The 26,875-nt window shown below is 37.0% G+C and overlaps 1 protein-coding gene across 7 annotated transcripts in view; it reads left to right on the top strand.

The window, feature by feature from the left end:
* The window catches only part of ARHGEF12 (Rho guanine nucleotide exchange factor 12), a 164,679-nt gene that overhangs the window by 21,960 nt on the left and 115,844 nt on the right, over positions 1-26,875 (top strand). The window contains exon 1 of one of the 7 annotated variants that reach the window (XM_060399322.1): positions 19,302-19,457. The exons of the other annotated variants lie outside the window; for them this stretch is intronic. The gene's annotated coding sequence lies outside the window, so the exon portion shown is untranslated. Of the gene's footprint in view, positions 1-19,301; positions 19,458-26,875 lie in introns of those variants that run through there. 7 annotated transcript variants of the gene reach the window in all.

A 26,875-nucleotide genomic window follows, 5' to 3' on the forward strand; every position in this document is an offset into this window, starting at 1 on the left:
AGTCATTAAGTCCTGTCCAACTCCTTGCAACCCCATGTACCGTAGCCTGGCAGGCTCCTTGTCCATGAGATTTCCCAGACAAGAAACCTCATTTCCTCCTCCAGGGGATCCTCTCCACCCAGGGATTGAACCTGCGTCTCTTGCATTGGCAGGTAGATTCTTTACCACCGAGCCACCTGTGAAGCCCCGTCAAGTGATACTGGTTTTTAAGTTTATAGCAGTGAAGTAAAGTTTTCTTTTTAAATGAAAATCATACTATTTAAAGAAGAACATTAATAATACTGAATTCAGGAGTTCTGTGACTATGGCAGGTCCTCAAGGCAGAGTTTAAGTATGGGAAACAGTAGCCCCCAGGTTAAAGGCAAGTTCCTCAGCGTTCATTCAAGACCACTCACTGCTTGGCCTTTGTCTGGCTTCTCCAGTCTCATGTCTTAGCACTCTCTGTTATCACAGATGTCATGTTGATCAGCATAGGGACTGCCTCTTCTCAAGGACTGAGCCCAAACCAGGCCAGAAGGTAGTTAGAAGAGAGGGAATCTGACAGCTCTGAGGGCCATGCTTTGGAAGAAGAAACCATGGAATTAATTTTTTCAGCTTTAGTGAGCTTGTCTAACTCACTTTTGTGTTCCCAGTACCTGCAAGATAGTGAAATAAATATTTGAATTGATAAATAAATGAACAGATAAACCCAAATAAGAGTTACAGTGTTATAGCATAAGGCATAATCTTGGATATTGAGCAAAAACCTTCTGAGACTATGCCTTGCTGTGTTGGGAACTTCATCTTTATTAAAAAAATTTTTCTTTCCCCTTTTTAAATTGTAATTTAAAAGAATACTGAATGGAGGATTGTGATAAGGCAGTGTTTTCTGTACTCTTCAGTTGAGGCTATAAATTGGTTTAAACTTTATAGAAAATAACTTTACAGTGTACCTCAAAAGCCTAAGAAATATTTAAACCTTTTGATCTGGTAGTGCCAGTTTTGGCATATATCTCAAGACATAAAGAAAGTAAAAATTTAGTTATCAGTTTTTATACAAAGATGTCAACCACACCAGTATTTGTAGTAGGGGCAGCGAGGAAGCCAGTCTAAAATTGGCGCCTCTGAAGAGTGATGGCAAGGAGCTCCTAGGAGACTGGTGTTAATAAATCACTTAGGAAATTTGTAGAGGTTTACGCCGAAGAATTGATGCTTCTGAACTGTGGTGTTGGAGAAGACTCTTGAGAGTCCCTTGGACTGCTAGGAGATCCAGCCAGTCCATTCTGAAGGAGTTCAGCCCTGGGATTTCTTTGGAGGGAATGATGCTGAAGCTGAAACTCCAGTATTTTGACCACCTCATGTGAAGAGTTGACTCATTGGAAAAGACTCTGATGCTGGGAGGGATTGGGGGCAGGAGGAGAAGGGGACGACAGAGGATGAGATGGCTGGATGGCATCACTGACTTGATGGACGTGAGTCTGAGTGAACTCCGGGAGTTGGTGATGGACAGGGAGGCCTGGCGTGCTGCGATTCATGGGGTCGCAAAGAGTCGGACACGACTGAGCGAATGAACTGAACTGAATATAAGCACTAAAGACATTTTCAAGTAAAACTTAATAGAAGAGTGTCCATGGCGTGTTAAAAATAGAAGATAAAACTGTAAATATAATGCCAGTTATTTTTTTTAAACATGCTTTAAAAAAAACCTTCAAAGTCATGTGCTGATTTTTTAAACATTTCTGAGTTGTGAGATTGTGCATGGTTGTTTTACTTTTTACCTGTATTTTCCTGGCTTTCAGCCGTGAAAATATATTGCTTTTGTAATGAGAGATACTTTGTTTTCAAGTGAAAGCTCTACTTAGTTTCATTTATTTGACTGATTTTTATTTCCGTGAAAAACTGGTAGTAATTTGATAGAAGATCAGAGGTAATTCTTGAGATCAGGAGTGCAGGTGGGAGACTATAATGGAAGATGAGAGAAGTTCCTGCCCCAGGGGTGGGGTGATGGAGCTCGGGAGGACGGCAGTGACAGTGAGTGAGATAGAACAGAGGAAAATGAGTCCAGGACGACCCCCAAATTGCTGGGTGTTTAATTGAAAGATTTTGAGTGGCAAGTTTGGCTCTTAAAAAAAAAAAAGGTATTCTTATTTAGGGAATATTTAAATTTAATGAGGTTATTAACAGCTTCAGGTTCCTTTCTCCATATGCTTCAGTTCTTTAAATTTTATATGTTGTTGAAGATCTTATTTCTGATTTGCTGTTAAGAACAAATAGGTGACATAATTATGAAGATAATGTGTTTCTGACATAGGTCACCCTGTGGATTGCTAGTTAGTGAATCTGGTTATCTTGAGAAGTATTAGCTGACTTGCTCACTGGCTTATGTGCACTACTCCTGAAGTTATAATCTTAGTGGAAAATGGCATCTTCTAAGTAGAGAAGGATAATTCTTAGGTAAAATTGTAGATGGAAATTACATGTACCCTGGGTGGGCACCCCCAACAGCAAAACAAAAACAAAAAAAAACGCAGGAAAGAAAATCCTGCCGACTCTTTCTCCATTGCAAGACTCTGCAGAAAGGTCAGTTAAAAACTTGGAAGCATAAACACTACCATATGTCCATATGTAAAATAGATAAGCAATGGGAATTTGCTGTATGACTCAGGAAACTCAAACCAGGGCTCTGTAACAACCTCCAGGGGTGGGAGGTGGAGGGAGATTAAAGAGGGAGGGAACCAGGTCTGCCTATAGCTGACTATGTTGATGTATGGCAGCGCCAACCCAATATTGTGAAGCAGTTTTCCTTCAATTAAATAAGTTTGGAGGGGAAAAAAACCCCAAAATGATACCAAAGGTAGCTTTTTTGGGTGAATTGAAGTTAAATTTAAATGTATCCACTTGGGGGTCTTACGTTAAAATTTTTGAAAAATTTTTTATGATGCCCTGGATGATAAAACAATACAGTGAGTGCTCTGTTCTTGCATTTCAAATATAAGGTTCCTTGTTTTTCCACAAAAGTGTTGGCTGATCTTTTCTTTTTTTCTGGTTGTGAGCAGTAGGTAAATTAATGTGACCACAGTGTGACCCCAACTTCCTGACTCCAGTTTCCTAATTCTGAACTTACCCATCTTTCCTTCTTCAAGGTCACATGATATTGTGTATGCTATAGATGAATAGAAATCGGAAAGAAAAAATTTTTGTCTAGACAACCCTGTGGCAAAGGAGAGTTGGAACACTTAATTGCTGTCCAGCAGTCTTACTGGATCTGATTCTTTTGGCGATTACACAAGTAGAGATCACACAGTATGGGAAGGAGAAAGTAGATGACTGATTTGTAATTCTGCTACTCACATCTCAGAACTGTTGTTCACCAAAAAAAGCTAGATACTTCATGATTTTCACTGCTGTTTTGAATATTGATCTCGCCTTCCCTCCTCTCTCCCTTTCCTCCCCGCCTTTTTTTCTTCTTTCATGCACTGGAGAAGGAAATGGCAACCGACTCCAGTGTTCTTGCCTGGAGAATCCCAGGGACAGGGGAGCCTGGTGGGCTACTGTCTGTGGGGTCTCACAGAGTCGGACACGACTGAAGAGACTTAGCAGCAGCAGCAGCGGCAGCTCCTAATCTACATAGGGAGAATAATGCTTTCATATTTTGTATAACACAGGATCAAATTAGCTTTGATTTTTTTCTAACTAAAAAAATGCAAAAAATGTTATTTTGAGGTAGAGGGAGATATATATTAAAATAAAAAATATTAAAGAAGAGCATATGAATACATATGCTTGTGCTTAGTTGCTCAGTCGTGTCCGACCCTTTGCAACCCCTGAACTGTAGCCCACCAGGCTCCTCTGTCCATGGGGGTTCTAGGGAAGAATACGGAATCGGTTGCCGTGCCCTCCTCATACATATACTTACATTGACTTAAAAATTATTTATAATGTTTATACCCCACTTGCCCAAAAGGACGTGATTTGTAATAAAGAACACACACACATATACATACATCCCAACTGAATACATTAAATAAAAATTTTAAATCAAGTTATCACAATGAAGTAAACACAAATATGATAATTATGATTGATACAACCATTGTGATTAATGCTGTATGCTTTTGGGATACTGTGGGGAAAAGATAAATATAATTTGATTATTAGTAGGTGTGTTTCCTCTTTTGTAACAAAGAAGGCAGATTTTTATTATTTGCCATTAAATTCATAAAAAATATTAGTCACATGGGTTTTGTGACAGTACTGCTTCTCCTGTAAGTTAAAAGCAAATTTTAAAATGTCTTCTTTAGTCACCTTAAATAAAAAAATTAGGAGAGAACATAAAGCTTAATTCACTGAAACTGATTCTTTGAGTGGACTAAGCTACTGTCACTTATATCTTTTGTAATCTAATTTATAAGGCACTGACTTGGATTATAATCTAGAAAAGTGATTCTCTGTATAAACATTTTTAAGCATTTCCTTCATACTTTTGAATATTGGAATTTTTGGTAACACCCTTAAAGCCTTTAAAATTTTCAAGAGAACACTAGATAATTAATAGTAAGTACAAGGTAACCCCTACTACAGTAGAAAATACCTTGTAAATTTCAAAAGAATCCACAGCTGTCTCATTATTTAGTCACCATTTAGCACTGCAATCTAGGTTTCAGTAGAACTATTTGTTGTTCTAATAATGTTTTCTTCTATGTTCATGAAGCAAAGTTCTTATGTGTTCTAACTGATATACTGTCTTTAACGTTGACTTGATATTATTTAATGCCCCTGAATTATAGTTATTTGTACTTTACTACACTCTGTGTCGTGTGTTGGGCTAGTCCAGAGTTCTTTCTAGCAAGCCTTTCTCCCAGTGAGTTATTAATCAGTTTGCTTTGCAGGATTGAATCTGCTCTGAAACATATCTTGATTTTCTCTAGGCAAGTGCCATGGAGTTAACTCCTAGTATTTGAAAGACTTACTTATAGAAAATTGAAGTTTGTTTTTTAGGGATAAGATAGGTGCTCATTTTTCTGGGATTTTCCTACAGTGTTTTCCAACTTTTTGTATTAATAGAAGCAAGCAGGATTTGCAATCAGGTATGATTTCAAATTCTGTCTACCACTTGGTAGCTGAGTGACCTTGAGAAAATTACTTTTGTAATTTTGTAGCTTTTGTTTCTTTATCTGTGATATCTACTACCATAATATCTAATACTTTAAGGGATTTTTGAACAATAAGTTTTTTCAAAAATTTTAACTATAGTTTGATAATTTGTTGTTTAAGGCCAGTTTAGCTGATATACCTACCTCTAGAATTAAAAACAAATGCAGACACACACAAAAAAACTATTCAGGATGAGTCTACTCTCAAACATAATTTTAGAAGTAGATTTTTAAAAAAATATATGTAAAATATATGCTTGTGTAATTTTACTATGTAAAATTTAAGGCATACATTAAAATTAGAATAGCACAGTGAACCTTCCTATACATGCTACCAGCTTCAAGTAAGAAAGTGTAATAAAGTAACAAGTTCCCTCCCTTCTCTCTTGCTTGATCTGATTTACCAAGGTAGCCACCAAGAAGTTTCCTCACACAATAAAGTTACCTTATGTGTACATTTTATTACTTGAAATTTTTACTTAGAAGTATACTTAAAATATGTTTTATTACCATGTGATTGCCTATGTCTGTAGCTGTACTATATTCTGTTGTATAGCTGTCTAATAATTTACTTAACTAGTAGAATAATGGTGTGTGCTATGATGTTAGATAACTTTTTTCCTTTGTTTTTTTTTCCCCATCCTTTTCTGTGAACAACTAGTTTTTGATAATGATGGAAAAAAACTTACTTTGAAAGCAAAATTAAAATATTAGAAGTGTCTTTTGATGGCTACCCATAGTTAAATGTCTTCCCTTTGTTGTGCTTCCTTTAAATCTAGTGACTCTCATTAATCAGCTCGTCTCTGCACAGTGCCTCCTGTGTCCTCCTATGATCGTTTCCGTGTACCCATTCTTCAGTGCTTCTGGATAGGCTTTCTCTCATAAAAATGAATTGCATAGTTAAAGCTTTTTTTTTCTTTTATGGCTCTGTAAGGGTTCAGCAAGTTAGGCATTGCTTGGATGTTTTATTTTCTGGAGGAAGAGAAACATTGACTCCTTTTGATTTAATTACCTTTTAAGAGTAGGGAGGTACTTCTGAAGATTAAGTTGGATTATTGTTATAGCTGAGTGTGTATATGAAAATTATGATAGTTGATAAAAACAGCTTCACTGAGCTACTGAACATCTCTAGCTGATTTTTCTGCTCAGCTCCATCCAGAAGTTTACAAAGCTAAAAATCAATTTCTTGAATTGTTTCTTTTTTTATTAGAATTGAAGTTGACTTATAGTTGATTTACAGTGTTATATTAGTTTCTGGTGTACAGAAAAGTGATTCAGTTATACACACATACACACACACACGTGTGTATATATTCTTTTTTGTGTTCTTTTCCATTATGGCTTACAGGATATTGAATATACTTTCTTGTGCTTAGACCTTGTTGTTTATTACATATTTAAGTTTGTATCTGCTAATCCTAAACTCCTCTGATTTATCCTTCTCCCGTCCTCTTTCCCCATTGGTAACTATAAGTTTGTTTTCTATGTCTATGAGTCTGTTTCTGTAAATAAGTTTATTTGTATCACATTTTAAACTCCACATATAAGTGATACCGTATAGTTTATATCTCCTTCCGGCTTCACTTGGTATGATAATTTCTGCAACTGTCCATGTCGTTGCAAACGGCATTATTTCGTTCTTTTTAATGGCTAAGTATTCTGTTGTGTGTATGTATATACCACGTATTCTTTATCCATTCGTCTGTTGACAGACTTTTATTTTAGGTTGTTCCCATGTCTTGGCTATTGTGAATAGTGCTGCTATGAACATAAGGGTGCGTGTAGCTTCTGGATTATAGTTTTCTTCAAATATATGCCCAGGAGTGGGATTGCTGGAGCATATGGAAACTCCACTTCTATTTATTTATTTTTTTTTTAAGAACCGCCATACTGTTTACCATAGTGACTGCACCAATTTATATTCTTACCAACAGTGTAGGAGGGTTTCCTTTTCTCTACACCCTCTCCAGCATTTATTATTTGTAGGCATTTCAACAGTGGCCATTCTGACTGGTGGGCTTCCCTGTTGGCTCAGTGGTAAAGAATCCACCTGCCAGTGCAGGAGCTGTGAGTTCAATTGCTGGATCAGGAAGAGCCCCTTGAGAAGAAAATGGCACCCCACTCCAGTATTCTTGCCTGGGAAATCACATGGACAGAGGAGCCTGGCAGGCTATAATCCATGGGGTGCAAAAGAATCAGATATGACTTACTAACTAAACAACACAGCAGTGATTCTGCCTCATGTGAGGTGGCACCTCATTGTGGTTTTGGTTTACATTTCTCTAATAAGTAGCAGTGTTGAGTATCTTTTCATGTGCCTGTTGACCATCTGGGTGTCTTTGGAGAAATGTCTTTTTAAGTCTTCTGCCCGTTTTTTGATTGTGTTGTTGTTGTTGTTATTGAGTTGTATGAGCTGTTTATATATTTTGGAAACTAATTCACTTGCAGATATTTTCTTCCAGGCCTTAGGTTGTCTTTTCACTTTGTTATGGGTTCCTTTGCTGTGCAAAAACTTGTTAAGTTTGATTAGCTCCCATTTGTTTGTTTTTGCTTATATTTCTATTGCCTTGTGAAACTGACCTAAATCTGTTTTATTTATTTAAATCTCTATTTTATTTATTTCCTCTCTGATCTTTAGTATTCCTTCCTTCTGCTGACTTGAGGTTTTGTTTTGTTCTTCTTTCTCTAATTGTTTTAGGGGATAGATTAGATTGATTTTTTTCTTATTTTTTGAGGAAGGCCTGTATTACTATGAACTTCCCTCTATGAATTGCTTTTGGTGCACCCCATAGATTTTTTATAGTTGTATTTTCATTGTCATTTGCCTCAGTATTTTTAAATTTCCTCCTTGATTTCATTGTTGATCTTTTGATTTTTTAGTAGCATATTGCTTAGTCTTCATGTAATCTTTTTCTTTTCCCCTTGTTTCTCTTTCTGTTGTTGATTTCTAGTTTCATGCTGTTGTCATCAGAAAAAAAATGTTTGAAATAATTTCTGTCCTCTTAAATTTGTTGAGGCTTATATTGTGTCCTATTATGTGGGCAGTCCTAGAGAATGTTCCATGTGTACTTGAAAGGAATGTGTATTCTGCTTTTTTTTCTTTGATGTAATGCCCTGAAAATAGCAAGTAAGTCTAACTACTCTATTGTATTGTTTAGGATCTCTGTTGCTTTACTGACTTTCTGTCTAGAAGGAAGATCTATCTGTTGATGTGAATGAGGTGGTAACATTTCTTAGTATAGTATTCGCATCAGTTTCTCCCTTTATGTCTGTTAGTACTTGCTTTATGTATTTAGGTCCTCCTATATTGGGTGCATATGTTAAGTGTGGTATTGTCTTCTAGTATTGATTTTTTTATCAGTATATAATGTCTTTTATATGGAGAAGGCAATGGCAGCCCACTCCAGCATTCTTGCCTAGAGAATCCTGTGGACAGAGGAGCCTGGTGGGCTGCTGTCCATAGGGTCACACAGAGTCGGACATGACTGAGGCGACTTAGCATGCTCGTGTGCATTGGAGAAGGAAACTCGCGTGCATTGGAGAAGGAAATGGCAACCCACTCCAGTATTCTTGCCTGGAGAATCCCAGGGACAGAGGAGCCTGGTGGGCTGCTGTCTGTGGGGTCACAGAGAGTCAGACACAACTGAAGCGACTTAGCAGCAGCAGCAGTGTCCTTTGTCTTTAGGGCTTTTGTTTAAAGTCTGTTTTGTCTGTTATAAGTATTGCTTCCCCCACTTTCTTGTCATTTCCGCATGAAATACCTTTATCCATCTCCTCACTTTCAGTCTGTGTGTCCTTCACTCTAAAATGGTCTCTTACAGATAGCATTTGTAAGTAAGGTTCTTGTTTTCTTTTTAGTCCAGTCTGCCAGTCTATGTCTTCTGATTGGAACATTTAGTCCATTGACATTTAACGTAATTATTGATGGAAGTAGTGAAAGTCGCTCAGTTGTATCCGACTCTTTGTGACCCCATGGACTGTAGCCTTCCAGGCTCCTCTGTCCATGAAATTCTCTGGGCAAGAATACTGGAGTGGGTAGCCTTTCCCTTCTCCAGGGGATCTTCCCAACCCACAGAGCCAACCCAGGTCTCCCACATTGCAGGTGGATTCTTTACCAGCTGAGCCACCAGGGAAGCCCAATTATTGGTAGATATGTGTTTATTGCCATTTTAAATCTTGTTTTCCAGTTGATTTTGTATTTATTCTTTGTTCCTTTATCTTTTGTTTTTTCTTTTGTACTGTGCTTTTGTTCTTTTTGATTTTTCTGAATGTATTGTGTATTATTGATTTGTAGTTACTGTTTTTGAATTAAGTTTCTTAATTCAGTTGTGTAACATTATAGCATTGCAGAAATTATCTTTAGATATGCAGAATTAACCTTGTGAATTTTGTTATAACAATCTCAGTCCTCATAGTTACAGACTTAGAAAAAAATTTTTTTAAACAAATTTATCTTTGGATAGTGCAGAATTTCTGTGATGGCTTTAGCAGAGAATATGTTTTGATGAATAAGTGATTACATAGAATTACGTAGATTAGCAATTTAAATCACCACCATAGCTCTAATAAGTTAAATCTATGATACTGAATACAGATGTCAGACTCTGAAGCTTCAAAAATGTTGGAATCCACCCTCAATTTTGAGGAGCGCACCAAACCCAACTGTATCTTTTTCTGACTTGTAAAAGAAATGAAAGACATTGGTATTTCACTCTAGTTTGCAAATGAGGATTAAAAACGAGAAGTTAAATGACTAAGAGAGAAGACTTAATTTAAACTCAAATAAGCATGCTCAGAATGTCTCTCCATTTCTGCCCTTCTTCCTTCCATAGTTAGCCACTATATTTCTCAGATTTTAAGCAAAATTAGTCTTTTCATCATGGAAACTGTGAACATTCATTAACAAGTAGTTTTACTTTGAAATCTGATCAGCAAACACTAAAGAGTGAATTGTTGCTATACACCATGGGAGTCTTGAGATTGACGTCAAAACAGCAGTACAGCTGTATAAGCAGTGGGAAGAGTATTTTTAACATCCTTATTAGATCATCTTTTGACCTTTCTTTTTGTTCTTTCTCTTCTTCCATTAAATAGTTTTTAAAAAGAGGCTTTATAATATTATCTTCTACCAAAGCTGTAGCAATGTTCTTTAAATTATGAGCACCTGTACCATCCTCCTCTAGATTCCCTTCCGCTTTTATCTTTCCCTTCTTTTCATGCAGTGTTCTAAGTTCTTCTGATGAGATGGACATTTTTATTTAATAAGAGGGAAGTGGTGAAGGGAGAGTTTTTTTAAAGAGTATTTTTTTAGAACAGGGTTAGATTTATAGAAAAATTGAAATCTAGTACAGAGAAGACTATGTACCCCATACTTGACCTCAGATTCCCGTTTTATTAACACATTGCATTAGACACATTACAGTGTTAGCATTGTACAGTTGTTAAAATTAATCAGTTTAAATACATTGCTTGTGCTCAGTCGCATCTGACTTCTTTTCCTCATCTGAACCATAGCCCCCAGGCTCCTCTGTCCATTGGATTTTTCAGGCAAAAATACTGGAGTGGGTTGCCCTCTCCTCTTCCAGGGGATCTTCCTGACCCAGGGATTGAACCCACATCTCCAGTCCTGCATTGCAGGCAGTTTCTTTACCTGTTGAGCCATTTAATATATTGTGGTGTTAGTCACTCAGTCATGTTGGACTCTTTGCAACTACATGGACTGTAGCCCGTCAAGCTCCTCTGTCCATGGGATTTCCCAGGCTAGAATACTGGAGTGGGTTGCCATTTCCTTCTCCAGGGGACCGTCCCAACCCAGAGATTGAACCCAGGTCTCCTGCATTGCAGGCAGATTTTTTACTGCCGGATCCACCTGGGAAGCCGCATTTAATACATCATTATTATTACCTAAAGTTGAAAGTTTATTTTGATTGCCCTAGTTTTTAAACTGCTCCCGCTTTTTTGATCCAGGGTCACACCCAAGATGCCATATGACGCTTAGTTTTCCTGTCTCCTCGGGCTCCTCTTGCCTGTGACGGTTCTCAGACTGTGACAGTGTCTTAGGCGTATCCTGTTTTTGATGACCTTGATAGTTTTGAGGAACACTGGTCGAGTATTTTGTAATATGCCCCTACTTTGGGATTTGGCTGTTGTTTTTGACACAGACTGTAGTTATGGGTTGTTGGAAGGAGGGATCACAGAGATACAGTGCCATTGTCAACGCATCATATCAAGGATATATACCATCAACATAATCGATGCCTGTTGACAGTGGTCTTGGCCACCAGGCTGAAGCAGTGTGCCAGGTTTCGCCATTATAGAGTGTTGGAGTGCTCTAGCGAGAATATGTTAGTCAGGGGAATTGCTCTGGCAATTACTTGGGCTTTAGGTAAGTCATTGTATTGATATGATGCTCATTGAAATGTTAAATATTTTTACAAATATGTTCTGAGTTAAAAAAGTAAATGCTTTGAATGTTCAATCTTTCAAGTTTTATTTTTAAAATAAAAGATTTTTCTATGACATTCTTAAGATTTATGTTTATCTAAAGTAACAATTAAGGTTTCAGTATTTCATGTAGGAAGTTAGAGAAGTAATCATCTATTTAAATTCTGGACTTTTTTTTTCCTTATAAAAAATGAAATTACTTTGAAATGCAATGTAAACGTAATAAAGTTCACTCATTTTAAGTGTGTATTTAGATGAGTTTTGACAGGTGTTTATAATTTTTAACTAACACTGTTACTAAGATACTGAACATTTCTGTCGCCCTCAAAAGTTCTCTCTTGCATCTTTTCATTTATTCCTCTGAAACTGTTGATCTGCTTTGTCTCAAGAGTTTTGTCTTTTCTGGAATTTCATGTAAATGAAGTCAAATAATGTGTACCCTTTTTGTGTCTTGTCTTCTGTACTATTTTTTTTTTTTTGATTCATTCAAGTTGTTATATATTGTAGTAGTTTGCTTCTTTTTCATGCTTATAGTATTCCATGTGTGAATAGTTTCTTTATCCAGGTACTTGCTGATAGACATTTGGATCATTCCCAGTTCTGGCTATTTCAGATAATTCTGAACACTTGCATATGAGTTTTTATTTGGTACACATTTTCATTTCTTTGTGGTGAAATCCCTGAATTAGGCTTACTAAATTGTTTGATAAGTGTTATGTTTAACTTTTCAAGAAACTGCCAAACTCTTTTCCAGACTGACCAGCATTTCACATTCTTATGAGCAAGGTAGGAGAGTTTCACATCTTCCATATTCTTATCAATATTTGGTATTGTCAGTGTTTTTGGTCATTTTTGTAGGTGTGAATGGCCATTTCATTGTATTTTTAGTTTACATTTCTCTTAAGATTAATGATGTTGAGGACTTCACTTGTGTTTTTTGCCATAATGTTTTCTTCTGTGATGTATCTGTTCAAAATCTTTAGAAAGTGGCTTATCTTGTTATTGAGATATAAGATACAAGCCTGTTATCAGATATGTTTTAGGTAAAATTTTTTCCTGGTTTGTGTCTTGTCCTTTTATTTCCTTAACAGTGTCTTTCAAATAACAAAAGTTTTAAATTTTGATGAAGTTCAGTTTATCAACTCTATGTTTTGCCTTGTGGGTCCTATCTGAAAAATCTTGACAACCCAAGATCACAAGAATTTTCTCCTGATTTTTTCTTGAAGTTTCATAGTTTAACTCTTATGTTTAGGCTTATGATACTTAACAAGTAAACATTTGTATATGGTGTGAAGTAAGGATTGAAGGGTGTGTGTGTGTTGGCATATATTCCAGTGCTGTTTGTAGAAAGGACTGTTCTCTCCTTATAGAACTGCCTTGGCATCTTTGTTAAAAACTTAAGCACCATCTTCACCAGGTCTGTTTATGCTCTCTGTTATATTCTTTTTGTCAGTGTGCCTATCCTTATGTCTTGATTGTTTTAACTTGATCTTAAATCTTGAAATAAGATAATGTAAGTCTTCCATTGTTGTCTTCCTAAAAATTCGTTTGGCTTTTCTAGGTCCTTTGTATTTTCATATGAATTTTAGAATCAGTAAAGCCAGTTTCTATTTTAGAAAAGGTGTTGTGATTTGGGGTAAGAGTGCTGAACCTAGTTAAGATTGGGGAGAAACGGTATTTTAACAGTATGAGTTTTCTGGTTCATGAACGTATTCTCACTCTCCATTTATTGAAGCCTTTAATTTCTCTCAAAAGTGTCTGCAGTTTTCAGTGTACAGATTTTGCACATAGTTTAGCTTCATCTCTATATATTTCATGTATTTTGAGCTTAAGTGGTATTTAAAAGTTAATTTTTGATTTGTCACTAGTAATTATAAATATAGTTGCTTTTAGTATCTGTTCAGTTCGGTTGCTCAGTCATGTCTGACTCTGCGACCCCATGGAGTGCAGCATGCCAGGCTTCCCTGTCCGTCACCAACTCCCTGAGCTTACTCAAACTCATATGCTTCGAGTCAGTGATGCCATCCAGCCATCTCATCCTCTGTTGTCCCCTTCTCCTCCTGCCTTCAATTTTTCCCAGTATCAGGGTCTTTTCCAAGAGTCAGTTCTTCGCATCAGGTGGCTAGAGTATTGGAATTTCAGCTCCAGCATCAATCCTACCAGTGAATATTCAAGACTGATTTCCTTTAGGATAGACTGGTTGGATCTCCTTGTAGTCCAAGAGTCTTCTCCAACACCACTCAAAAGCATCAACTCTTTAGCGCTCAGCTTTCTTTATATTCAACTCTCACATTCATACATGACTACTGGAAAAACCATAGCTTTGACTAGATGGACCTTTGTTGGCAAAATAATGTCTCTGCTTTTTAATGTGCTGTCTAGGTTGGTCATAACTTTTCTTCCAAGGTGTAAGCATCTTTTAATTTCATGGCTGCACTTAACCATCTGCAGTGATTTTGGAGCCCCCAAAAATAAAGTCTCTCACTGTTTCCATTGTTTCCCCATCTATTTGCCGTGAAGTGATGGGACCAGATGTCATGATCTTAGTTTTCTGAATGTTGAGATTTAAGCCAACTTTCTCACTTTCCTGTTTCACTCCATCAAGCTTTTTAGTGTATTGATCTGTATACTATTTTCTTGCTAGACTTAGTTGTACTAGTTTTTAAAAATAAACTACGTTAGAATTTTTATGTCAGTGGTCATCTTTCTATAAAGAAAATTGTACTTCTTTCTTTTCAGTCTGTGAACCGTTTATATATTTGTTTTTATTGTGTTACTGCTTTGACTAATCAGAGTAGAAATTGTGAGAGTAGACATGTAGACATCCTTGCCACGTTTTTTTGTCTTAGGGAGAAGGCATTTAGTCTATCAAGTATGAAATTGTGTGTTTGTTTTTTATAGATGTCCATTATCAGCTTAGGTATCTTAGTTTGCAAAAAAATTTTTTATCATTGATAAGTATTGGATTTTGTAAGGTGTAGTTTCTGTGTTTATTGAGATGATCAGATGGTTATTTATTTATTTATTTTTTACTCTGGTGATATGGTGAATTACACTGAATTTTGGATGTTGGGTGGACCTTGCGTTCCTGGGATAAACCCCATGTCATCGTTCTGTAGTATTTGTATATATGTATGGTTTGCTAATATTTTTTAAATTTATTTTTTAATTGAAGAATAATTGCTTTATAGAATTTTGTTGTTTTCTGTCAACCTCAACATGAATCAGCCATAGGTATACATATCTCCCCTCCCTTTTGAACCTCCCTCCCATCTCCCTCCCCATCCCACCCCTCTGGGTTGATACAGAGCCCCTGTTTGAGTTTTCTGAGACATACAGCAAATCCTCGTTGGCTACCTATTTTACATATGGTAATGTAAGTTTCCGTGTTACACTCTCCATCCATCTCACCCTCTCCTCCCCTCTCCCCATGTCCATAAGCCTGTTCTCTATGTCTGTTTCTCCATTGCTGTCCTGCAAGTAAATTCTTCAGTACCATTTTTCTAGATTCTGTACATATGCATTAGTATATGACCTTTCTCATTCTGACTTACTTCAATCTGTGTAATAGGCTCTAGGTTCATGCACCTCATTAGAACTGACTCAGATGCGTTCCTTTTTATGGCTGAGTAATATTCCATTATGTATATGTACCATATACATATTGTTTATCCTTTCATCTGTGGATGAACACCTAGACTGCTTCCATGTTTTGGCTATTGTTAATAGTGCTGCAGTGAACAATGGGATATATGTATCTGTTTCAGTTTTTATTTCCTCAGGATATAGGATTGGAGTGGGATTGCTGGGTCATATGGTGGTTTTATTCCTAGCTTTTTAAGGAATCTCCATACCGTCTTCGATAGTGGCTGTTTCAGTTTACATTCCCACCAACAGTGCAAGAGTTCCCTTTTCTCCACACCCTCTCCAGCATTTATTGTTTGTAGACTTTTAGTGATGACCATTTTGACTGGTATGAGGTGATATCTCATTGTAGTTTTGATTTGCATTTCTCTAACAATGAGCGCTGTCAAGCATCTTTTCATGTGTTAGCCATTTGCTAGTATTTTGATGAAGATTTTTACATCCGTGTTCATAAAGGATATTGATTTTTCATTTTCTTGTAATGTCATTGCCTTGTTTTGATGTCAGGGTAATGTTGGGCTTAGCAAATGAATTGGGAATTATCATCTGTTTTCAGAAAGAGTAGGTGTAGGGATTTTTCTCTTTCTTTACGTGGGTGTGATAATTCACCAGTGAGGTCATCTAAGCCTAAAATATTCTTTGTGGGAATATTTTAAACCAACAGTTGAAGTCACTACCTTAGAGTGCTTACTGTTATGACTTCTAGCATCATAGACTATTCAATAGCCTCCTTATTTTGGAATAAATTTAGATTTAAGGAAAAGTTTTGGATAGTAGAAAGAGTTCCCATATACCTCATACCTAGTTTTCCTCATTGTTGACATCTGTGATACATTTGTCAGAACAAAGAAACTGACACTGGTATTAACTAAACTAACTACAGACTTTATTTCGGTCTCACCAGATTTTCCAGTAATGGTCTCAGACTGTTCCAGGACACCACATTGCATTTAGTTTTCTTGTTTCCCCAGGCTCTTCTGGTTTGTGACAGTTCCTCAGGTTTGCCTTGTTTTTCAACCTTAACAGCCTTGAGGAGTGCTGGCTGGGTATGTTTTAGAATACTCTTCAGCCTGGGTGTGCTGCTGCTGTGTCCCATTAGGGTTATGCATTTGTGGAAAGAATACCCAGAGGCCAAGTCCTCTTTTCACTTCATCTTACACAAGGGTATGTGATGTCTACATGACATTCATAGAGCATCACCGATGGGATTGATCTGGACCACTTGGCTAAGGTAGTGTTTGCCAGGTTTGTCCACTCTATAAAGTGACTCTCTTCTCTTTCCGTCTACTATTTTGAAGCAAGTCACTTGTCTCAGTCCGCACTTGAGAGAGAAGTATCTGTAGCTTTGATTTGGAATTCTTCTGTAAGGAAAATTGACTTCAATCCAGTACCACAGGGTTCACTCTATTTTCCCTTCCTGTCTGACAATGAGAGACCTGGCTCTGACCATCCATTATCCATTTACTTATTTGTTCAACTCCAGTTTACATGAAAAGCTATTTCAGAACTGTTAATCCATATGCCCAGGAGAAACGAATGTTCCATTTAGAGTACAGTGTTTCCAGTCGAAACATTGTTTTCCACAGTTAGTTAGGTCAGCTCTCCCCCTCCCAACATCCTTTTGGTGCAGGTATGTCATAATTTGTAATGCAGTTAGATTCATTTGTCACAGCCCACATTTCATCTTGGAATCTTCCAGCGGTGTGATTGATGGTTTTTGCTGTTGCATGGTCAGCGTTAAGTGAAGTTCATTCTTCCTAAGGTGCAATTCTGTGGGTTTTGACAGAGGAGTTGAGTCATGTGTCCGCCACCCTAGCATTATGCAGAACAGAGCCTGTGCTCTTGAAGTGTGCCCTTATGTGTCCCTTTTAGTCAGCCACTCCCCCCCCCAACCCCGATCCATAGTAACCATTAATCTGTTTCTTGTCTTATTTATTTTTAATTTTTGCATTTTCCAGAGTTTCTTGTGAATGGAATGGTATTAAAATCTTTAGATTTTTCGTCTAACTTCTTGAACAGTTCTTGGTTCCTCCCTGTAGCTCAGATGGTAACGAATCTACCTGCAATGTGGGAGACCTGGGTTCGCTCCCTGGGTTGGGAGGATCCCCTGGAGAAGGGAATGGCAACTCATTCCAGCATTCTTGCCTGGAAAATTCCATGGATAGAGGCGCCTGGTGGGCTGCAGCCCATGGGATCGTGGAGAGTTGGACACAACTGAACGACTGACACTTACACTTCTTGAACATAGAACATTAAGATTTATCCATAGTTTTGTGAATTAATAGTTCATTCTTTTAAAATTATTAAACAGTATTCCATTGTATGGATGAATCATAAGTTTATGTAATCTTTCCCCCATGAAGATTATCCTGATTACTTCTACTTTTCAGCGATTATGAGTAAAGCTGCTATAAACATCCATGGACAGGTGTTTTTATGAACATAAATTTTCACATCGTCTAGGTAAGCACCTAAGAGTGTGATCTCTGGGTTATGTGGTTGTATGGTATATCATATCACTACTTCACTATTAAGTGCTTAGAAACAATAAGTTTAGTAAATCTGTTGTTGAAGATTGTCCACAGAGAGTATTAAGATCAGTCTCTAGAAAGTCTGTAAAATCTACTCGTTTATCCAGCCTTTAGTTCTTCTTTATTTTTTAGAAGTTACATTTGCCAAAGTGTGCTTTCTTAGAAGATGATTCTTCATAGATCACTGATTGTGGTTCTGAGGTTCTGTAAATTTGTCCATAAATTCACAGAACTCTGGTCTATAATTTATGTGAATGAACTGATTACTGGGTATTAGGAGGCCTGGTGTGCTGTGGTTCATGGGGTCACAAAGAGTCGGACACGACTGAGCAACTGAACTTGTAATTAGATATATCCAAATGTTTTACAGAAAGTGTTTTATAAAACAAAGAGTATGTATTTTATTCATTACTAATGTATTGATCCCAGAAATTATGTTTTCCAAATTGTCAAATTAGGTTGATATTTCAGAAAATGAAGTGAAAGTCGCTTAGTCGTGCCCGACTCTTTGCGACCCCATGGACTATACAGTCCATGGAATTCTCCAGGCCAGAATACTGGAGTGGGTAGCCTTTCCCTTCTCCAGGGAATCTTCCCAACCCAGGGATCAAACTCAGGTCTCCTGCATTGCAGGCGGATTCTTTACCAGCTGAGCCACAAGAGAAGCTCACAGAAAAGGAAATTAGAGGGTATTCAGTCATCTTAGTGTGGCAATGTATTTGTTAGGGAGCAGTGTTTGGGGAAAAATTAGTTACAGAAAAATTATACAGGTTCTAGGGATTAGATTGAATGAGTGTGTCTCTTGTCTCTCCCTGCTTCTAGTGTAAATGGCAGGGGTGTTAGTTAACAGAGTGCCAGACATCACTGCCTGGGGCATGTTTAGAGACCAGGGCAGGTTTACAGTAATCAAACACAAATAGACAGAGTAGCATGAAGAAATTTCAGTCCTTTCAGCCTTGTTCACAAACTTAATTAGGCTTATTGGGTCAGAAAATATTCTTCCTCCCATTTTTATCTGCTCCTCTTTCACCCCCCCACCCCCACCCTCAACCTCCTGTTCCAGATTACCTTTGAAGGGGATCACGCTATCAACAAAAAGAGAGGTTTTTTTTGTTTAATCCTAACTTAGTTGGTTTAGTTAGCTTTCAGGAAAGGAGCAGTGGCAAAAGAAAATTTTAAGATATACAAGGACTTCCATTTTTGATAGAGACACTAGATGTTCTTCTAAAAATCATGTTATTCAGGAAATTCTGAAGAAAATTAATTTTTTTTGTGGTGCTAGAATTGGATCTTTTGCAGGTATTTTTAATTTATGGGAGCTGCTTGGCCTACCCCCTTCGCATACTGCCAACTGCATCTTTGCTTTTTTCATTTTGATCATTTATATAATTGTACAGTGTAATGTTTCGGAGCCGTATGTGTATGTGGATGCTGCTCTTTGCATTTCCATAGCAGCACAGTGCTGGGATTCAGTTGATGATGGTGGATGATTGGGGGTGGAGAAGAGGTGGAGTTTCTTCATATCATCCCTCTTGTGGTCAATAAAATCATCCGACAGATGCCTTCCCAAGGATGTCGAGTGTGTGTAAAGGAGAAGCCTAGGAATGCCAAGGGAGTGGTGTTACTGAGGATTTCATTCTCCTCTGCTCCATGGAAACGAGCCTTTTGAGCTTTTACTTGTCTGCTGATCTGTCCGGTGATCCAGGTAATCTAGTGCAGTCTTTTGTTTTCTCGGTGGTGTGTGAAATGTGGCAAAATGGTAGAAAACTAGCTTTAGTGAAAAGGATGTACTTATAACAGGAATAAAATTAGAAAGGAAAAGGACATATTACATTGTTCATTACTCTTTAAATAGCTTTGAAGGTTTTTTCATGTTTTAAAAAGACTAATTTGATCTAAAGGAAGAAAATTCCTAGTTTTAAAAACCTGTACTTTAATTGCTTAGCTTGAGAACAAAGGTTTTAGCATCCAGCATTGCAGGGATATTTTTATTCAGAAGGAGAGGAAGCAACATCCTTCTGTTACCTTTTTAGAACTGAATTGACAAAACTCTTCTTGAATCTTAGCTAGGGACTCTGATTTATTATTCTGTAAACTGTGATTTAATTATCTGAAGCTTCAGGTTGGTTGATTCCCTTTGATACCTAAGAGATCTTGGAAGGACTGTGAGAGGGGGCAGGGATTAAATCTATAGTGGGGGAGGGGAATGTTTTTACAGAATAATCTTCATGATTGTTTTTCCATGTGAAGCTAAATTGAAATGTACAGTCATTGGGAAAAGGTGATATCCATGACACCAAACACTCTTATCTGTTTGAATGATCTTATCCTTTGTTCAGTTTGTGGTATTTTTTGCTTTTGTCAGCTAAAATGTTGGTTATAAATATGAAGAAGCAGCCAGATTACTATGTGATGGCATTGGAATTGCAATTCTGATTTTTTTTTTTTTTTTGCATTCGTTTCTGTAAATACATGAGCATGGGCATGAAGCAAAAGTGCTATAAAATGCTGCAAGCATTTTTGTTTTCTCCTGAAGGTGTTTTTCATGGTGGAAGTTGTTTTGTTGTAAATAGAAAGACCCAATTTATGATACTAAGACATGTTTAGTACTACAGACATCTCTATTTAGAAAAGAAAGACCAAAAACATTTTTAAGCATAGTCTGAAGCTTTCAGTTAATTTGATTATCTTCCTCATAGTGGTATGAGTTATCATACTATTTGCCACATTTTGAAAGTTGCTTGATTCCTCAGAATACTGAAAAATTAGTAAATGCTTATTGAGTGTTTACATAATTTTCAGTAGTTTAAATGTAAACACGATTTATAGCATAGTAGAGAGTATAAAAAACCTACGCATATGATGTACTATTTGTGTGTGTGTGTGTGCTAGAACACACCTATTGGTTACATACATATATGGGCTTTCTGGGTGGGTGGCACTAGTGGTAAGGAACCCACCTGCCCGTGAAGGAGACACAGAGATGTAGGTTCCATCCCTGGGTCAGGAAGATCCCCTGGAGGAGGGCATGCCAATCTGTTCCAGTATTCTTGCCTGGAAAATCCTGTCGACAGAGGAGCCTGCCAGGCTAGAGTTCATAGGGTCACAAAGAGTTGGACACAACTGAAGCAACTTAGCACATATATACTTATATACTGACACGTGGGTATTTTACATAAGCTATTATATTTAAGGGATTCCCAGGTGGCTCAGTGGTAAAGAACCTGCCTGCCAATGCAGGAGACGCAGCAGACTTGTTTTGCATCCCTAGGTGAGGAAGGTCCTCTGGAGGAGGAAATGGCAACCCACTCCAGTATTCTTGCCTGGAAAATCTTATGGTCAGAGGAGCCTGGCAGGCTACAGTCCATGGAGTCACGAAAGAGTCTTAACACCATTGAGCAGCCGAGCACGCATGAGCACTCACTGCATTTAATCCCCAAACAACCTTGTCATAAAATTAGCACTATCCCTCTTTCATGGATGAGGGAATTTACATTTTAAGAGGTTAAATGATTCATCATAAGTAACAAACCATAAAGTGATGAAGCCCAGGTCAAGCTCAAAAACTCTTTCCATGGTTTTGATGTGAATGTATTAAAACATTATATCACAAATATTTGACATCATGAAGAGTGATGCTGGTAGAGTGAGCAGGAGATAGGGATCCTGATCTCTCTCAGGAATTGAGTAATTGGATAAAAAGTTTAGCATCATATTTTATAAAGAGTGAAGGTTGGACTAGGTCACTTAAAGTTCAGTTCTAACATTATATGATTGTATTCCATGTAAGATTTTCATATGTGGCTTATGGAAACAAATAGCGTTACTTTCAAGTTTTTATTGTAACTATGTTTCCATTCCTGATCCTTTATAATCTCCTTTACTTTGTCTCCAGGGGATATCCATAATACATATCACCTTCTAATATATTACAGGGTACTTTTTTTCATTAAGTCATTGTTATTGTCTCCCTCCTCTGTTTCTGCCAAATACAATGCAAGGACCTAGACCAGTGCCTGACTATGGTAAATTCATTTATTGAATGAATGAATGATATACTTTTATAGTACGTAGATAAGATATAGAAGTAACTAAATAGTTTTTAATATCAACAGATTCCCTTGGGGTTAATATTATTCATTTTACTATTATAATGACCCTGTATGGAGAATTTTGAAAAAAAAAAAAAAAAAGAAAGAAAACCTATAGCAATTGTTTAGGGAAGTAAACTTATATATGCTGGAATTTCCCCATGCAAAATTATTGATAGTATAGAACTTCACAGTCGTAGTTTTGCCCAGTATTCTATTTTAAAATGCTAAAGTACTATTAGAAATTTTCATATACACAAAGAAAAACACAGTACCAAAGTTCCTTTTTGGTTTATTTGTTAACTTATGTATACTTTCAAATGTTACTAATTTATAATGGGTAGAAAATATTCAGAACACTGAGTCTTTTACTTCAAAAATTTTTCATGAAGTATGACATTATGTTTACTGGTAGTTTTGGTTCATTTGAATGTTAGGCTTTCTGAGATTTCAGTAGCTTTATTGAGGTAAAATTGATGTATAATAGACTGTATATGATTAAAGTATAAAATTTGATAGGTTTGATATATATATATATACAACTGGAAACTGTCTACCACAGTGACGGTAATATACATATCCATCATCTCATGTTTCTTTGTAGCTTTTGTAATTTTTCCCTCCTAGCCCTCCCCACACATCAGGTACCCACTGATGGTATCATTATAGATTAGTTTGTATTTTCTTGCTTTTTGTCATTTAGATTAGCTTGCATTTTCCTGAATTTTATATTACTGAAATTTTACAGGGTGTGATTTTTTTCTTGTTTTTCTTGGATTCTACATAATTACTTTAAAATTTGACCATGTGTATCAATAGTTCATACCATTTTATTCCTGAATAATATTCCAGTATATGGATATACCACAGTTTGTTTATCCATTTATCTGTTGATGACATTTGGGTTATTTTCAAGTTTAGGACTAGTAAGAATAGATTTGTTTTGGACATATAAATCTCTGTATGGACATATATTTTCATTTCACTTAGGAGTGGAATGGCTGAGTTATGAGGTAAGAGTGTAGTATTTAACTCTTTCAGAAACTGCTGAAATGTTTCCTAAAGTGATTTCATCGTATTACATTCCTACCAGTAAAGTTCTAGTTGTTCCAAAGCCTCACCAATGCCTGGTACTGTTAGTCTTTTTAATTTCAGCCATTTTAGTGGTATGTAATGGTGTCATTGTGGTTTTTATTTGCATTTCATCTCATGACAGTGATGCTGAGCATCTTTTTATGTTATTTACCATCCATGTGTCTTCTTTCATGGATTATCCAGTCAAATCTTGTTTTTAATTATGTTCTCTTTTATTTTTTTTACATTTTATTTCATTTTTTTAAATTTAAATTTATTTTAATTGAAGGCTAATTACTTTATAATATTATATTGGTTTTGCCATACATCAACATGAATCCTCCATGGGTATACACGTATTCCCCATCCTGAACCCCCCTCCCACCTCCCTCCCTGTACCATCCCTCTGGGTCATCCCAGTGCACCAGCCCCAAGCATCCTGTATCCTGCATCAAACCTGGACTGGCGATTCGTTTCTTATATGATATTATACATGTTTCAATGCCCTTCTCCCAAATCATCCCACCCGCTCCCTCTCCCACAGAGTCCAAAAGACTGTTCTATACATCTGTGTCTCTTTTGCTGTCTCACATACAGGGTTATTGTAACCATCTTTCTAAATTCCATATATATGTATTAGTATACTGTATTGGTGTTTTTCTTTCTGGCTTACTTCACTCTGTATAATGGGCTCAAGTTTCATCCATCTCATTAGAACTGATTCAAATGTATTCTTTTTAATGGCTGAGTAATACTCCATTGTGTATATGTACCACAGCTTTCTTATCTGTTCATCTGCTGATGGGCATCTAGGTTGCTTCCACGTCCTAGCTACTGTAAACAGTGCTGATGAACATTGGGTACACGTGTCTCTTTCAATTCTGGTTTCCTCGGTGTGTATGCCCAGCAGTGGGATTGCTGGGTCAAAAGGCGGTTCTATTTCCAGTTTTTTAAGGAATCTCCACACTGTTCTCCATAGTGGCTGTACTAGTTTGCTTTCCCACCAACAGTGTAAGAGGGTTCCCTTTTCTCCATACCCTCTCCAGCATTTATTGCTTGTAGACTTTTGGATCGCAGCCATTCTAACTGGCGTGAAATGGTACCTCATTGTGGTTTTGATTTGCATTTCTCTGCTAATGAGTGATGTTGAGCATCTTTTCATGTGTTTGTTAGCCATCCGTATGTCTTCTTTGGAGAAATGTCTATTTAGTTCTTTGGCCCACTTTTTGATTGGGTTGTTTATTTTTCTGGAATTGAGCTGCAGGAGTTGCTTGTATATTTTTGAGATTAGTTGTTTGTCAGTTGCTTCACTTGCTATTATTTTCTCCCATTCTGAAGGCTGTCTTTTCACCTTGCTTATAGTTTCCTTTGTTGTGCAGAAGCTTTTAATTTTAATTAGGTCCCATTTGTTTATTTTTGCTTTTATTTCCAATATTCTGGGAGGTGGGTCATAGAGGATCCTGCTGTGATTTATGTTGGAGAGTGTTTTGCCTATGTTCTCCTCTAGGAGTTTTATAGTTTCTGGTCTTACGTTTAGATTTTTAATCCATTTTGAGTTTATTTTTATGTATGGTGTTAGAAAGTGTTCTAGTTTCATTCTTTTACAAGTGTCTTTTAATACTGAGTTATAAGTGTCCCTTATTACATATGATTTAGAGACATTTTGTCCCAGTCTGTGACTTGTCTTCATTTGCTCAGTTTTCTCTTTCTAAAAAGCTTAATTGAGATGTAGTTCACATTTCAAAGATCAGAAGTTTTTTAACCTTGAATCTCAGTCGGTCAGTATTTTCTTTTATGGGTTTTGCTTTTGGTATAGCTAAGAAATATTTGTGGCTCAGCTGGTAAAGAATCTGCCTGCAGTGTGGGAGACTTGGGTTCTATCGCTGGGTTGGGAAGATCCCCTGGAGAAAGAAGTACCCACTCCAGTATTCTGGCCTGGAGAATGCCATGGACTGTATAGTCCATGGGGTCGCAAAGAGTCCCACATGACTAAGCGACCTTCACTTCATTTCAAAGGAGGTAAATCCCTCTGCCAAGAAATATTTCCCTAACCAGTGTTTTTCTGGAGTTTGATTTTAGAAGTTTTATAGTTTTAAGTTTAGTTTTAGGTCTGTGGTACATTTTGAATAACTTATAAATATGGCTTAAGGTATAAATTGAAGTATATATTTTGACATATGAATATCCAAATATTCCAGCACCATTTCTTTTTAAAAAGTGCTTTTCCTCCACTGAATTCCCTTTGAACCTTTGTTGGAAATCAGTTGTCCATATATATGTGGGCTAAGTCACTTCAGTCATGTCTGACTCCTTGCGATCCCAGCCTGCCTGGCTCCTCTGTCCGTGGAATTCTCCAAGCGAGGATATTGGAGTGGCTTGCTATGCCCTCCTCCAGGGGATCTTCCAGACCCAGAGATCAAACCTGAGTCTCTTACATCTCCTGCAGTGGCTGGCGGGTTCTTTACTACTAGTGCCACCTGGGAGTCTCTTCTGTTCTGTCAATTTCTTTGTCTGTCTTGACCCCAGTATCACGCTATCTTCACTACTGTAGCTTTATAATAAGTCTTGAAATCAAGTAGAGTTAATCCTTTAACTATGTTCTTCTTTATCAGAGTTGTTGGCCTGTTTAGGTTCTTTGCATTTCTGTATGAACATTAGAGTCAGTTTGTCGATTACTGAAAAAAAAAAGTGTGTTGGGAATTTAATTGGTATTATGTTGAATCTGTAGATTTTGTTGAATCAGTGTTGCTAAAATGACATCTTAACAACATTGAGTTTTCCAGTCCATGAATACAATATATCACTCTATTTCGGTGTTATTTTTTCTCAGCCATATTTTTCTAGTTTTCCGTTTGCAGGTCTTATATATCTTTTGTGAGAGAGACAAAGGTGGTGCTTGTGGTAAAGAAAATGCCTGCCAGTGAGGGAGGTGCAAGAGATGGGGGTTCAGTCCCTGGGTCAGGAAGATCCCCTAGAGGAGGAAGTGGCAACCCACTCCAGTATTCTTGCCTGGAAAATCTCATGGACAGGGGAGCCTGCTGGGTTATAGTCCATGGGGTCACAAAGAGTTGGGCATGACTAAGCCCACAGCACACACACTCTATGTATTTAATATTTTGATGCTATCATAAATGGTATTGTCTTTTCAATATTAATTTCCATTGTTAGTACAATTTACAGTTATATAATTAATTATTGATTTTGAATTCTACAGCCTTGCTAAGCTTATTAATTAGTTCTGGTAGCTTTTTTGTTGCTTTCATAGAGTTTTTTATACTGACCATCATGTAGTGTGAGTAGACAGTTTTGCTTCTTGCTTTCCAACCTGGACACTTTCATTCTTGCCGCACTGCACTGGCTAGACTAGTACAGTGCTGAGTAAAAGTGATCAGAGGAAGCATCCCTGTCCTGTTGCTAATCTTAGGGGGAAAGTGTTCCTTTTTTCACCTTAATCATGATGTTAGCTGTAGGATATTTTATAGATGCCATTTATCGGGTTAGACTTTCAATGAACGTGAGAAATGAAATTGATAACACTTGCACAAATAGAACTTTTTTTTTAAGTAGCAGAGGTCACATTTTTTAAGAAGAAAGGGTTTAGAGTATTTTTCAATACAGTAGTCTTTTGAACAGGTGAATTCTGTCACTGCCAATAATCTGGCATTGCAAGGGACATCATAACTAGACAGTTTTAGTATTTTTTCTGCTATGTAATTGTGACATAGATTTAAATTAAAAAATATAAGAACGTGTCCTTTAAAATTATTTCTTCACAAGTTTATGGATTTTTTGATTCCATAAAAATCAATAATAGTGACTAAAATCATACTAATGTAGCAGTGCATTTTGATTTAGATTTCTCTAACCACTTTTACATTTTATAGATGATAAGTTAATTTCTTGGGGAGTCTCATCTGCTTCCATGATATCTGCTCTCATGCTGATGTCATCCTGATCT

The sequence above is a fragment of the Ovis aries genome, chromosome 15 (assembly GCF_016772045.2).
Source record: "Ovis aries strain OAR_USU_Benz2616 breed Rambouillet chromosome 15, ARS-UI_Ramb_v3.0, whole genome shotgun sequence".
Lineage (NCBI taxonomy): Eukaryota > Metazoa > Chordata > Mammalia > Artiodactyla > Bovidae > Ovis > Ovis aries.